Source organism: Xiphophorus couchianus, chromosome 8 (assembly GCF_001444195.1).
Source record: "Xiphophorus couchianus chromosome 8, X_couchianus-1.0, whole genome shotgun sequence".
Taxonomy (NCBI): domain Eukaryota; kingdom Metazoa; phylum Chordata; class Actinopteri; order Cyprinodontiformes; family Poeciliidae; genus Xiphophorus; species Xiphophorus couchianus.
In genome coordinates this window covers 21746654-21756113 of record NC_040235.1, presented here as the reverse complement: position 1 = coordinate 21756113, position 9460 = coordinate 21746654, and the positions used below count along the sequence as shown (strand labels likewise).

The following is a 9460-nucleotide window of genomic DNA, read 5'->3' as shown; positions in this document are numbered from 1 at the left end:
CACACTGTTTACTGTGGAAATTCAATTAAAACTAATGTAGAAACCATTTAAGATTTGTACCTATTTAGACAAACAGGTAAAAGAGGAAGTGTCATTCAGGATTTCCTGCGTTGCGTCATGTGTCATGTTCTGTCACATCGATCAGGCTGCCCGGGACTCCCACTTTGCCACACGTGTCCTCTTGCGAGTTTCTGATCAATAGAGCCGAGGCACCAGCTAAAAATATCCCAAGCTATCCCGCAATCTAAAACTGTTGTGATGAACTAACGGTATTCCCTGTGAAAGGCACAAAAAGAGAAAAAAAACCCCAACAACACTGAATCGTCTGAAGGGTTCAGGGGAAACACTATTTATCAACTGCTACATTTTTCAGGGATTTAAAGCAGCATCGCTCTCTTCTGGTCAGGCATAAGTGAATCTGTCGTAGAAAATCAGCGCCGTGATTCCGCTGCTCTCACAGCCACAGTTGGGCATATCTGTCATGCGTCTCTAGATCTCATGCTATCATAGAAATTTGTTAGAGCATATGCTTGATTTTCAAAGATAAATCTCTGCCTATCCTGGCATGCCTCATGAGATGCCGATTATTTAACTACAATTACTACATGTGGGTTTAATATGCTGTATTTACCTTTTTTCCAGTAATGGTCATTTTGAAATGTTACTGCAGGGGTGTCAAACTCATTTTCCTTTTCAGCCAAATCAAGATCATCAATGTTCTTAAAGGGCCGGTTGTGCCAGAATGTATTGATGAAAAATAACCTGTAAAAAATAACTTCTTAAAATTAAATAAAATTGAACATCTTTTCAGTCCCTCCAGGATTTTGCGATTGTTTTTGTGATTTAAATTTTTTTTTTTTTGCAATAAAATAGTGTTTGTGGTGGTAATTTAGAAATATTTGCACTTAAGTATGATGGTAAATGCAACTTTTTATTATGTTCCATGTCATTATGGATTATAACATTAAGTGAGGCAGCTATTTAGTAGCAGTAAGAAATACTGCCACCTGCAGGTGGGAGCAAACCATCACTTTGATCCAATGTTTTTCACCATTTTTGCGAAAAATCTGCAATAAACTCACAATTACGCATTAGTGTGAAAAAGTGCAGTGATTTGTTGATTTTGCATGATTTTTCCAAGGTAATTCACAAGAAACCGGAGGAACTAGTTGGTGCAATTTGGCAGTAGACGGATAGAAAATGCGTTGAATCAATTGATAAAATAGTATTTAAGCACACTGTTACCTTGACGATTCTAATCATGTGTCCGTTTAGAGCAGGGGTGTCAAACTCATTTTCACCGAGGGCCACATCAGCATAATGGCTGTCCTTAAAGGGCCAGATGTAACTTATAAATGTAACTAAATGTAACTACTCCTTAATGTTAAATAACTCATTATTTATTATAACTTATTCAAGTGACAATTACAGTTGCATAGAAAACATATGTTTGCTTGTTGCTCTAACATAAATCCTTTTAAATTTTGTCAGCTTATGAAAACCCACATAACTCCATTAATGAAGGATCAAACTGTCCAAGTGAATAAAGAAAAATAACAAGTAGTCAAATAGCTTTGAAGACATCCTAAAACTGAGCTGCAAAGAACATGTATGACACATGTAGCATTTTACAAAAAAAGGCTACACACAGCCTTGCATCCAACTGATGGTTTGATGACAACAATTTGCCTGCATACACACATAAGACCTGCAAACACTAAATAATTACAACAGCAGCTATACATAAATAATATATAATCAACTAAAAATACCAAAATAAAGGTTGATTCAGTTCACAACTATATTACTCAAGTTTTTTGGTTAGTCTTTGATGAGGAGATGCTGCCTGTCCTTGAACACACCAAGTGGATTCTCTCTCTACTATCGTTGATCATGTTCTGAAAATGATAAACACAAAACAAAATGCAAGCACAATCATTAAATTGCACACAGTTTAACTGTTCTTCTTCTTGGTTGAATTACATTTTCTTATATTTTAGTTTTCAAAAAAAAAAATGCTAACCTGTGTTTTTCTGACCAGATGTCTGACACCGTTTTTCCTTTGCCAGTGTGTCAATGTCTGGCTTTAGGTCCTGTGCTGAGGCAATGCGTAGAACAGCATGGAGGTTGTCATCCGTGAGGCGTGATCTGTGCTTGTTTTTGTTCAGATTCATTATGGAAAAAAACTGTTCGCACAAATAGGTGCTTCCAAACATGGACAGAACACGGGCAGCATGAAGTCGAAGCTGTGGCATCAAACCAGGGGGCATCAGACGGTAAAAGTCCTGGATTGCAGCATCCTGGAACTTTGCTCTCAGGCCACTGTCGCTTTGAAGCTCAATTAGCTCCATCTGAAGGTGTTGGGGTGCAGTGCAGACATCGGTGGTGAAAGGATTGGCAAAGATGTCAAAGCCTGACTGTTGTGCTCTGAAGTCAGAAAAGCGCCGATCAAACTCAGTCTTTAACCAGCTCAGTTTGGTAGCTAACTGAGCACATGAAAAAGTCTCGGGAAACGAGGTTGACATGCTCTGACAAACAGGAAAGTGGACAAGATTGTCCTGTTTCATCTGCCACATCCATAAGTCCAATTTACGCTGGAAAGCCGTGATCGTGTCGGACATCTGCGTGATGACTTGTTTGCATCCCTGCAGCTTCTGATTCAGCTGGGCGAGATGGTCGGTTATGTCACACAGCACAGCAAAGTCACACAGCCACTTTGGATCTGATAGTTCAGACATGAGTTTTCCTTTACTCTGCATAAAAATAGCAATGTCTTCCCTGAGCTCAAAAAATCGCTTGAGGACTTTGCTCCTACTCAGCCACCGCACTTCTGTATGGTACGGCACATCCCACTTTTTCCCACTGCAATGCATTTTTACTTACGGACTTCTCCACCGCATCAAAAATGTCCTGTCCCGTCGTGGTCCCATGCATTGCAGCCACATCCAACAGCTCCTCAGTGATAGAGAGGTCCGACTTTACGCCTCTAATAAAAATTGATAACTGCGCTGTGTCTGTGTTATCTGTACTTTCATCAACAGCTAATGAAAAAGCTGTGTAGCTGCGTGTCTCCTCGGTCAGCTGTGTTGTAAGATTTTCTGCTAGTTCCTTCACTCGGTTCGCGATGGTGTTTCTTGATAAACTGACATTTCTAAAAGTCTGTAACTGGTCGGGACACACCTGCTCACAGACCTTCAGCATGCACTGCTTCAAAAACGTTCCCTCTGAAAAAGACTTGGAAGCGTGGGCGATTTCTTCAGCCACAATGAAGCTAGCTTTCACTGCAGCCTCGTTTTTGGCTGTGGATTTTGTGAACAAACTCTGCTGCAACCGCAGTTGGCCTTTTAATTCTTGGGCAATTTGTTGCTTTTCTTGAAGGCTAGCTTTAGCATACTTAGCTCCGTGTTTGGTGTCAAAATGTCGACGCAGATTGTACTCTTTGACAACCGACACCGCCTCGTAACACAAAAGACATACGGGTCTTTCTCCTTGAAGCACAAACAAGTATTCGCCTTCCCATCTTTCTTGAAACAGTCTTCCGTCTGCATCAACTTTTCTCTTTCTGGACATTTTGGGATCATTATTGATATCTCAATTCCACTTGTTGGCATGGATGTGGAAACACTGCTGCGGCTACCGAGGTAGAAAGGCATTGTGGGAAATGTAGTTTTTGGTCAAAGCACACTCTTAATTTATTTTTCTGTATTTATTTTTAGATACTCAACACGGACACTCTCGCGGGCCACATAAAATGACGTAGCGGGCCACATCTGGCCCGCGGGCCTTGAGTTTGACACATGTGGTTTAGAGTGAGGAGGGCCACATAAAAAGCTGTGGCAGGGCGGATTTGGGCTTTAAGTTTGACACATTTTCTCATACAGTATTATGAGAGTGGTTTAATGGACGACCACAGCTTACTTTGTGCTTTCGTTTGGCTTCTGTGCTCATAAATGTTGTCAAGACACAAAGAAGTAAATGTCATCAGTTTCAGGGTAAGAGTAGTTGTGATGCTCATTGTGAAGAGTTGACGCACTGAAGTCATTTAGTTCCGACTCCAGTTTCCTTCAACGCCGAAGGGCAATTTTCACCTGGGCAACGACCCTTTGGAGTAGCTTCTAAAAAAAGGGGGCTGATACTGACTGCTACCAACGGAAAATAATTATGACCGCCTAGAGCCAAGTCAAAGCGCGCTGAATAGACACTAGTGGAAAAGAGCCTGAAGTTAGCTACCCATCGTTGTATCTGTTTGTGAATGTGGCTCTAGGGTGACATGCTGTGAGTGGATGGAATCACTAAAAAATTGCCGTAGAAGTTCAGGTCCTTTACTGTTTGCAGCTTTACGACTCACTCTCACTCGTTTCTGCACATTTTCTAATTTTCTTTTTTCAGATGCTTAACTAGTTAGCTAGCAAGTCATTAAATGTTTTAGATGTCATCAAATTACATCATATTTTTCATCATGTTTCTTGAAGAAGGTAAATAAATAAAGATGAGCAACTCACTGCTCTTTTATGGTGAAGCAAAAAGGAATCTGAGCAAATGTTCCAATTTCTAATGAGTTCACGTGAGACATTTTTGGTAAGACCCAACACACTTCTAGCATTGTGCTACGTCTGTAGCGGATTAAATGTCAAACTACTCTGGTCTCAGAAGAGGTTCGTCTCGGGGAGAGTGAACTGCTGAGTGACGGATGAAAGTGCCAGCAGGATCCTCCGTCAGTGTTGGTTTTATAGCTCAGGTAAAAACTATAAGGTCGAGGAGCTTTGAGAAAATCTCATCATTAGTCCTCTCACAGGCCGGGATTTAATTATCTACACATCGAAATCGTCCACTTCCCTCTTCTCAGCAAATTATTCTGCTCCTGGAGGATCATAACCATCACGCCTTTCGTTTCTTTGCTTGCATGTTAAAACAGCATCACAAGGATGTCCTCTTTATATATGTGTGTGTGTGTGTGTGCCTTGAGATAGTAACATTGGTTGCATGCTGAATAGGTGCGTGTTCACTTTCTGAGTACCTTGATGGGTGTTTTGGGAAGCTCTGGAAATAGGCTCATGCATAATTAATCCTCAGACTGAAAATTGACCCAGATGTGGTAGAACCGTGTTGGTTCCAGTGGCATCAGATGTACTCCGAGACAAAAAGAGACGCAAGAAGTGACAAAAGGGACTAAATGGGGCTACCAAATGAAGACGAGAGAGAGAGAAGAAGAAAAAAACTAACCGCAAAAACAAAGACGGGGGGGGGGACAGATGGAGGGAGGAAGGGTACCGTTGGAGAGTTGATGAAAGTAGAAAGTGAGGACAGAAAAGAGCTTTTACTTCCTCAGAGAGAATTGTAATGCAACTGCTTAATGTCTTAATGTTGATCTCGCTGACTCTGGAGGGACCTCATTAGCTCAAGACAGAGAGCCGTGTTCAGCCATCTATTGTCTCACAGGGATATACACAAATTATTGTGTTAGCTCACGGCAATGACTACAAATGCTGCTTTGTCCAGAATCATCAAAATCTGAAGCCATTTAACTCACAAGCATTTAGGATTTGTGAGATTAGAATAAGACATTTTTTTAAAACCCCTGTTTTGCAACTTCTAGACCTTAATGTTCAGATTATTCAACATATCTTTCAGTACGATGATCGAATTATTCCTGCAGCAAAATGGAATATTTCTGCAGTAAGTGTCGCCAATTGCTCGTACATGCAACGCCTTGCAAACTTTGTTCTACGCTATGTATCACAGCAGCATATAATTGTGAAGTAAAACCATAACATTTTAAAGACGCAACTTGAAGACACATGGATTTGGCTCAGTCGATAGATTCCGAAAACACCGAAAACAGTGAATTCCATAAAGAGGTACGAGAATGACAAGACTGGAAACAAGACGGCATCACAACAGGTTTGGTCAACAGATGGAGCAACAAAAAAGATGGAGGATTTACAGGACTATATTTACACACATGGGCTGAAGGGACAGGTGGGAACGATTAGGACTGGGCAGACTGGTGGCAAGAAAGGTAAGTCAAATCACAGAAAACATTTCAAAATTAAACAGGAAACAAAGCTCTGGCCTGATTTATTTAAAAATGAGAAGATGCATTATGCACGGAGAGACTAGCTAAAGAAATCTGAGAATCTGTATAAAAACATCAGGATTCTAGTATGTTTGTTTTTTTTGCGTGTGAGTGTCGCATCTTTTCCAGAGAGGATCTATGTTAGGAGAGCTGATGAGGCTGATAGAAATCAGCCTCATCAGTGTGTTGAAGATTTAAGGAGCTGCAAAACATTTGCTCCATTTGGCGCCCTTTGAGTTTCCCTATTTCCAGCTTATTTGCCTGAGCTCAAGTCTCCTGTGCTCCAGGATCAAGTTCTGTTTCCGGACCCACCTGTGAAACAGATTACTTTTGCTGCAGCTCTAATGTCCTTATTTATTCCCTTGCCTGCCTGCTTTCCACCATCAAGCTTTCCGGATCATCGAGCACGCTGTTAACCTTCATACTCGCCTCTGGACTCCAAATAATCACCTTCGATTTAGAACCCGGTCCTCTCCTCCCAAGGAATTATCTGCCTCAGATCACAGTCGGCCACTTCCTTTTTGAAAAATGTTTAAGTCATTCAACTTACCTGATCAACAGATAACCTGCCTCTCCTCGTTCAGACGAAATTGTTCCCGGATCCTCGCCATCACATTTCTCATTCTCTGTGCATATAACTGTAAATAAATCCTTGATTCTTTTAAGGTTGAGTCCTGAATGTGATTCTGCATGCGAGTCAGGAAACTAAATCCCAGTTTGAGGCATCTTAGCCAAATTCTATTATCATGGAAGACAACTTGAGCTTCAGGGATTTCTGTCCCACAAAAAAAGCAGTGACAGAAATTTTGTTAAAATGCTTTTTCATTTCGCTAATTGCCCCCTGTTCTTCTCATTCACGGTGTGTGTTTGTATTTTGACAGGTACAAAAACACGCTTGAACTGATATCTAGCATAAAAACAGTGTGTACAATGGAACACTACATGGTTTGTCATGAAATTATCTTCAGCACTCATCTTCACTTAAAACGAGGCACGTTTTTCAAACCAATAAAATGTGACCGTATTTCTAACGTTTTTTGAAAAACGGTAATGATGCTTCAACTCATCACAGCCAGGGTGATCTATATTTGACCGTCTCTCGCAAAACTGGTTGAACAGTTTTTTGAACAGTATTTTTACACCGTGAAAATATGAGCAGAAGCAGAGCTGACGAGTTATTCCATAGTCTGTGAATTATAGAGATATATCAGTATGATGGCATCTGCTTTTGCTTTCTGTGTTGTACTGTGGCCTGATGGGTATTAATGTTACCTCACCATAAGATGGTTGTTTTAAGACCCACCAATGGGCTTTTTGTCCAGTTGTACATGTTTTACTTTGCATCTGTTGCATTTTTCTTGGTTTTCTCGGTCTGAAAATATGGACTTTATGTCTAAGGTGACTCTAAATGACCCTTTGCTGCAGGCTCGCTCCTCAATGTCCTGGCAACCTGTACCAAGGCCAGCTCCAACTTCTGACTACTGACTGTTGGGACGGAGAATTGTTTCTTAAAGGGATTTTTGATTGCAATCAATAAGTTTACTCACTTAACAAAACACATTTCATCACCTATGTAACACTTCATCTATAGTCTGAAAACACTGAAGAAAAACCTTATATAAACCTGACCGTGTCTCAATAATTACAAAATAAATCTCCTTTTCGTATATAAAATTAAGAATATAACTTACAAACAACATATCATTCTCCTCATTAACTCAAAATTGTATAAGAGTTGATCCTTTTTTTCTCATAAGGTATTTTGAATTGGTTTAAAGTAGGACATTTTTTCAAATCCTCATCCAAACTGTTCCATCTTTTCACTCCATGCACTGAAATGCACATTTGTTTTAAAGTAGTCCGCACAATTTTACTTTTTAAAATCATGCTTCCCTCTGTTATTTCTGTCACTTGAACTTAAGACAAATTGTAAATTAAATGGCAATAATGTCTTTCTAGCTTTAGACATAACTGATGAAATTTTGAAATTAACTAAATACCTTAAGTTCAAAATATTTGAGTAAACAATGTATTTGTATGTTCTCCAGCAATCACTTTATAAAACCCAACACTCAGATCGTCTTGGTCAACACTCAGATGTTCTTGGTAAAACTGTTTTGATATTAACTTTTCATCTTTAAGAAAAGTCAACCCCCTGTAGATATGTCAAGAATTTGGTTTATTGAGTTAACGTAAGAATATTCTCACCTAAGCAAAACATTGTCACCAGGATGTCATACAGTTCATTACTCTGTGCTGAGTTATTTGTGGCTGCCATAATTTTCCACACCTCATCTCCCTTTCCCCATTCTCTCTCTCTCTCCCCTTGCATTTCTCCCTGGAGTATATGTCTGTGGATTCATGCGAGAATGCCATTTCTCTAGAGAGGGTCTTGACATTCGTCAACATGCCAAAGGTTACCCGAGGGTGGCTTCCGAAAACCGGCTGAAGCCGAAGATAGAGACTTACTCGCATTCAATAAGCTGCACCTCAAAGGCAACACGCTCAGCCTGCTGTATATTTTCAACGTAGCATCCAATTTCAGTTTTTCTCACCGTCTGGTGACGAAGAGGTTCAGAGATATACAAGCCAATATCTGATGTGGTTCTCGCTGATGATGAATTGGGTCGGCGTTATGTTAGGTTGGCTACACTTCTGAAACAATGTGCACTATATTGGACTGTTCAATCCCCTGTGTCACCCGCTGTGCAGTAAACATTTATCTCTGCGTGCGGCTGAGACATTTTATAGTATGGGACTGAAAACAAAGAACGGTGCAGATTGATGCTGCAGGGAGCTGATGTGCAAACACCTCGTTTATCAAACTTGAATCTGCCCGAGACCAGAATTTACCAGATTAGCCCACTTTTTTTTTTTTTACAGAATCTGCAGGGATTCTTGGCTGGATTTTGCTTGATGCAATTTTCATTTATCTGCCCAAGTGAAACATAAAACAGCCTGCAGCTTTTCATCTTCTGACGATTATGCTTGCCGTGTTCCCTGCCAACTATCAAGAGTTCCAGGGTCCTGTAAAAGGTCCAAGCTGTCCAGATGGTTAGTTGTGTAACCCATCACATAAAAAAGCATGTACTGCTATCCATCCATCCATCAGAGATGTGTTGAGTCTCAAAAGAAAAGACTTCAGACTCAAGTGTAGACATTTAATCTGAAGTCGTTACTCCTGGAATCCACCTGGGAAGATCCTCATTCGTCATTGAATGATCAATTTATAAACTTGCGGTTACAGTACTTAATGATAGTGGAAACAATGTAACAGCTTTTTATAACTAATATTGACGTGTTCATCAAATCATTACATTGTCCCTCACTCTTTTGTTTTCCATTCATAATGTACATTGTAACAGTTTTAACAGCCTATTTTGG

At 40.2% G+C, this 9460-nt stretch overlaps 1 long non-coding RNA gene across 1 annotated transcript; it reads right to left on the bottom strand.

The window, feature by feature from the left end:
* Window positions 1-1378: 1378 nt before the first annotated feature.
* Window positions 1379-2424, bottom strand: LOC114149948 (uncharacterized). The gene is made up of 2 exons (XR_003596636.1): window positions 2024-2424; window positions 1379-1898 (listed from the first exon to the last, which is right to left on the bottom strand). It is a non-coding gene; the product is annotated as an uncharacterized LOC114149948 (long non-coding RNA).
* Between the last annotated feature and the right edge of the window lie 7036 nt (window positions 2425-9460).